Consider the following 5689-nt stretch of genomic DNA (forward strand, 5'->3'; position numbering starts at 1 on the left):
CAGGGACGGAGACAGAGAGGCACGGCCAGCAGGACAGAGGCTCACCAAGAGAGGGGACGGTCAGGGAGGAGCACTGGGCAGCAGGTGCACACAGGTACAGGCAAAGGGACAGTGACAGGGACAAAGAAACACAGTCACGGTGCAGGACTGAGGGACAAGGAGAGGAAGAAAGGAGAAATAAAGATGCAGGCAGCAAGTGAGACAGAGAGAGAGGCAAAAAGTAGGACAGAACAGGGAGAGGGACTGAGTAAGAGATATTACATAAATATTGAGTATTCATTTCAAAAAAGAAAAAGAAGAACAAGAGAAAGTGAAGCAGTGAAAGGGAATGGGATGGGGAGCACACAGGCCAAGAAAGGAACACCAAAGACACAGCGGACAGAGAGGAGAGAAGGGGTGGAAAATTGAATATAAAGCTGGAAGAGGAACAGCAGCAGACCCAGGAGTATTTATTACAGAGTGTGGCTGGTGAACCTGTCAGGAAAGCACCAGCTCCGACAGAACAGGGCACGGGCACGGCTCGGCCTGGGACTCATCGATTCACATCTGTCTCATAAAGGCCGTGATAAAACATGAGGTGAAAGCTGAATGGATGATGTGCTGCAGCTTGGGTCCTGCTCAGCCCTCATCCCAGCCCGTGCTGCCAGTGAACACACTGATGCTCTTCTCAGCTTGTTTTTATACATCCAAATTCCTTCTTCAAGTTTCTTCAAGCTAGGGAAAAGATAGGTGGGGAAAAAAAAAAAAAAAAAAACCCAACACACACACACACACACAAAAACAAAAAAAAAAAAACCCCACAGAACAAAACAAAAAACCTAACAAAACACAAATAACAATCCAAAACAGATCCACAGCACCTTCAGCACCTTTTTGCATAATAAACTTGTACAATTATAACTTTTAAATTCTCTTCTTTGTATCTGAAGTTCCCCATACTCCCTAAAGCAGAGTAACAAACCAGGCGTCAGTAAAAAAGGTGTCTGGGTTAAAAGACACTGGGCCTCCTGCCAACAAAACTATTTAGTGTTCACCTCTGCTACATCCAGCTGTAGCTAATTGCATAGTTATGGTAATAGTGCCACAGGAATTTGGAAGGAATTATGGTACTCAGAGCTAATACAAAAGATGCACTCTAAAAGTGAGTGCAACAGGAAGATGGAATGTTATTAAAATGATAAAATACTTGAACCTCAGGGCGGGGGGAAAAAAAAATCTCAGTATCAAAGCTCTTTGTATTTGGCATGCACATTTCCATCTAAGAAAAGCATATGCTGGTTACAATAGGCTTCTTCATAGCCTAATAGCAAACATGAAGTTTGCCTAACTCCATTTGAATCAGGGATATAAAAGCAGATCAAGCAAGTGACAAATGAGAGAGCTATTCCTAGACTGCAGCAGACACCAATAATGAATTATGAGCAGGCTCCAGCCTCAGCCTGGCATGGCTGGATTTTTTCCTTGGACCTACCTCAATTAAACGAGTTTGGAGCTTTTGATGCCTGCAAGTTGGTGTTCTTCTCACTGGGGCAATTGGAAATAATTTCAGTATCATTAGAAAATTTTAGAAAAATCCAGCTAAAAGTTTCACCTCTGTCCCCTCTAAGTTATCCCAGTTTTCCCCAGCTAGGAGCTGCACAGAAGTGAGGCAGGGGAAATCACGTCAGGGAACAGCTGTAGAGTTAAAGGCAGAAAGAGAAGACTTATCAGCAAAGGGCAGGAAAGGGGAAAGGTTTCAGAAAAGATTTTGGTGGTCTAATTAATGATCATTTCTGATTCCCAGTGAGAAGAACACAAACTCACAGTCAGTCAGAACTGACAGTCCCCTGCTGTGAGAGCTCAGTGCACATCCACAGAGGCAAGTCCAGCACCTGAAAGAAAAAAAACAACAAAAAAAAGAACCAGAAGAAAATGGTGACAGGACAGCACAAAGATTGTTCTCTGTGCAGGGCCCAGACTCGGGGCTCACTGTCAGCTTTGCTAGTTCCCGTGAATTATCCCACAGCCCCCAATTATCTGCTCAGTTCCTGCTGCCATAACCTCACAGTGCCCACGGAGGGTGGATATTCCCGTGCAGAGCTGCCGCTTGAACGCCAGCTGTGCCAGGAACGGGCAGAGCGTCCAAGGAAGCTCAGCAGCATCGGGACAGGGACAGGCATCTGTTCCAAAGAATTGGCTATCTAAAGCCCTCATCCCCCAGCCCCACCCATGTCCCTGGGGGGCAGCTGACAGAGCTGCCTGGAGTCCAGCTGATTTAGCCCCCCTGAGCCGGGGCTCCAGGTGATATTTTCAAGCAGGAGAAGGCAGGGTCGGGGGCGGTCCCGTCCCGTGCCAAGGCAGCTCCCCATGCCCACGGGAGGACATCTCTCCCTGCAGCAGCTCAGCAAGTTCTTTTTCCTCAGCATAGGGTGCACATCCCTGCCTCCAGCACACCTCCAGTGGGACCCACCTGGGAAAGCTTTCCATCCCTTCTGCACTTCCAGCTGGCTCCCTGGAAACTCCCACCTTCGTCCAAACAAAACTTCATCCCACCTGAACCTTTGATTTGAAGGCATCTCTGCAGGCTGTCGGTTGGCATTTAATAGCTGTGAGGGAAGACTGCCTTGGCTTTAGTGCTGCTGCTGCTGAACGAGGCGCCTCAGGCAGGAAGGGAAGGGAAGGCAATTGGGGTGGACAGGACATACCTGGCAGCTGCCTGGGAGCTCTGGGAGGCTGGAACCAGGAATTGCTGTCTGAGCCCCTCTGCACGCAGCCCGTGCCACCATCACCAGGACACGCCAGCTGCTCCTTGGGCTGCTTTTGGGCTGTCAGTGGCCTGTATCCAGGCTGGAGCATCTCCAGGAGCCTGCTCAGAGCAGCCCCCGGCCCGGGAGCCATGGGCAGCCCTTGAGCCGTGTCCGTGCCAGCGCCGGTCGGGCACCCAGCGCCCATCCCGGGCCGTGTGCTCGGCACGGGCAGGACGCTGCAGGCACAGCCCCTGCCCCGAGGGCCCATGGACAAGAGGTGCTGGATGCCTTTCGGGGACTCCTGGCCTCCTCCTGCCCCCCGTTCCCCGCAGCTGGGACACACAGAAACACCAAGGAGCATTGCTGGCAGTGAGTGGGAGGCACTGAGGCCTCTGTGCAGCTTGCTGGAGCCAAGGATTCCCATCCTTGGGAGTTTCATACCTGTGATGCAGAGGGCTCAGTCAGTTGGAGCACAGTCCAGGTAGTGCCAAGGTTGTGAGTTCAATTCTCCCACGGGCCGTGTCCTCGAGAGTCGGATTTCAGGAACCCTCTCAATCCCAGTATATCCTGTGACCTGGAAGTAAAGAGGAAAAGCCGCAGCCGAATTTTAATAAAAGAGGCTTTGCCATTGCAGAGCTTCTTGGAGTTGCAAAGCAAGGGAGAGGGGGAGCGTCGCACCTAGCAGGTGATGGAGAAGCAGCCCGAGCAGAACCGTGCCCGGCCCCGCCGAGCGGCTCGTCCCGCGCCCCAGCCCCGCTCGTTCCGCAGGGGTGCGCGGGCAGCAGCCCCGGGGCTGTGCGCGCACGGGAACGGGGAGCCGGGCGCTGCTCCGCGCTCAGGGCTGCGGGGCCTCTGCGGGACAGGGGCACCGGGAGCGCCGGGATTTGGGGCTCCCAGGGCTGGCACGGCGCTCCCCGCGCCCCGGCCGGGTCCAGCCGCGATGCAGCGTCTACACGGGGAGATCCCGCCGCCGTTCTTCCGGGCGCGGTTACCGGCAGAGCCCCGGCTCCCCGCGGCCACAGCGGGACCGTGTCCAGAGTGCCGCGGCCGCCGGAACGGAATGGGAGCGGCAGCGCCGGGCTCAGCCCCAGCGCCCGTCCGGGGCGGCTGCTGCTGCTGCCTGCGGCGATCCCGATCCCGGCCCCGCTACCCGCACCCTGCCTGCCCGGGGAGAGGCGGCACCGCCTGGAACCCCCAGCCAATACCGCCAAAACCTAGACCCGACCCTGGTCCTACCTGAGCGCCCCAGGATTCGCGCAGAACCGGGAGCTGTCCCTGGCACAGCGCTCCGACGAGGATCCCGCCGCATCCCAGCACGAGTGTTCCCGAATGGAACGGGCCGGAAGCGGATCGGCCGCATAGAAATAGGCTCCGGCCCGCGCAGCCGCACTGAGACCCCGCGCACCTGTGCCGGGCCCGGCCCCGCCCCTGAATCACCTCACGGCCCCGCACCTGGATCCCCGCCCGGTACCGCCCCCGGTACCGCCGTGGGTACCGCCGCCGCTGCCGCCCTTGGTACCGCCCCCGGGACCGCCTTCGGTGCCGCCCCCGGCAGTACAGGACCCCGGCAGAGACTGGCGTCTGCCAGCAGCCGCCTGTCGGCGCCTGCCCGTTTCCCGCGCGCCCGCGGCGCCGCTGAGCCCACAGCCCGTGTCCGCACTCTCGGAAACGCCGGAGAAAATCGCGCCGCGGGGATCGGTGTCGGCGTCGCGGGCAGGCAGCCCACAAAACAGCCTGGGGTCCTTGATTTTCCCGCCCTTTCTGCCGCCATATATAGAAGGTCAAACGAGTGCCGGCCAAGCCGCCATCTTGAGAGTGGCAAGACGTCACTTCCGCCCTACTCGGCCGCCATCTCTAGTACTGGCAGAGGCCACTTCCGGCCCCGCTGCCATCTTTGTTGTGGTACCCGGAACTGCTGCCATATATAGAAGGTCAAACGAGTGCCGGGCAAATCGCCATCTTGAGAGTGGCAAGACGTCACTTCCGTCCTTCTCGGCCGCCATCTCTAGTACTGGCAGAGGCCACTTCCGGCCCGGCTGCCATCTTTGTTGTGGTACCCGGAACTGCCGCCATATATAGAAGGTCAAACGAGTGCCTGCCAAACCGCCATCTTGAGAGTGGCAAGACGTCACTTCCGCCCTTCTCGGCCGCCATCTCTAGTACTGGCAGAGGCCACTTCCGCAGCGTGGCGGCAGTCCTACAGGGCAGCGTCCCGGCACGCGCTCGCTCCCATCATCGGAAGGGCACGCGCGCAGCACCGCGCTGTGCCCACAGGACGGCAGCGCTGCCAGGGCGCCGGAGCGGCGGCGGCTGCAGTACCGCGCTGTGCCCACAAGGCGGCAGCACTGCCAGGGGCCGGCTCGGGGCTGGCTGCAGTACCGCGCTGTGTCCACAAGGCGGCAGCACTGCCATTGCCGGCTCGGGGGCGGCTGCAGTACCGCGCTGTGCCCACAAGGCGGCAGCGCTGCCATTGCCGGCTCGGGGGCTGGCTGCAGTACCGCGCTGTGTCCACAAGGCGGCAGCACTGCCATTGCCGAGCTCAGCCCGGGGCTGCGGCGCTTTGGGGACAGAAAGAGAAGCGAAGGCAAAAAGCAACGAGTCCCATCCCTTCAAAAAATCCTCCTAAAAGAATGCCCCCAAAACACCCCGACCAAAACTAAAAGCAAACAATAAAAAAACCCCTTTGAATAAAAATCTATTAATATTTAATTTATATTCACATTCACAATCTATATTTTCAATTAAGTTTGCATTATAACATATATACAATATTATTTTTATTATTTATTGTACACATAATATTTATATTGTTAAAATTCATTTCTATTTTATGCATATATCTTTATATATTATATATGTGTATGTTTCAAATTTTATTTAAAAGCCCCACCTTTACCCAAATACAAACAAAAAACCCCTTTATTTTAAACTATATTTAAATGTTTCTATTTATATCTTTCATT

The 5689-nt window shown here is 55.5% G+C and overlaps 1 long non-coding RNA gene across 1 annotated transcript; it reads right to left on the reverse strand.

Annotated features, from left to right (window-relative positions):
• Positions 1 to 426: 426 nt before the first annotated feature.
• On the reverse strand, positions 427 to 4076 carry LOC130266579 (uncharacterized). Its single transcript, XR_008842920.1, has 7 exons — positions 3963 to 4076; positions 3168 to 3300; positions 2685 to 3058; positions 2450 to 2585; positions 1804 to 1871; positions 1472 to 1674; positions 427 to 714 (listed from the first exon to the last, which is right to left on the reverse strand). It is a non-coding gene; the product is annotated as an uncharacterized LOC130266579 (long non-coding RNA).
• Positions 4077 to 5689: the final 1613 nt, after the last annotated feature.

The sequence above is a fragment of the Oenanthe melanoleuca genome, unplaced genomic scaffold (genome assembly GCF_029582105.1).
Source record: "Oenanthe melanoleuca isolate GR-GAL-2019-014 unplaced genomic scaffold, OMel1.0 S092, whole genome shotgun sequence".
NCBI lineage: Eukaryota > Metazoa > Chordata > Aves > Passeriformes > Muscicapidae > Oenanthe > Oenanthe melanoleuca.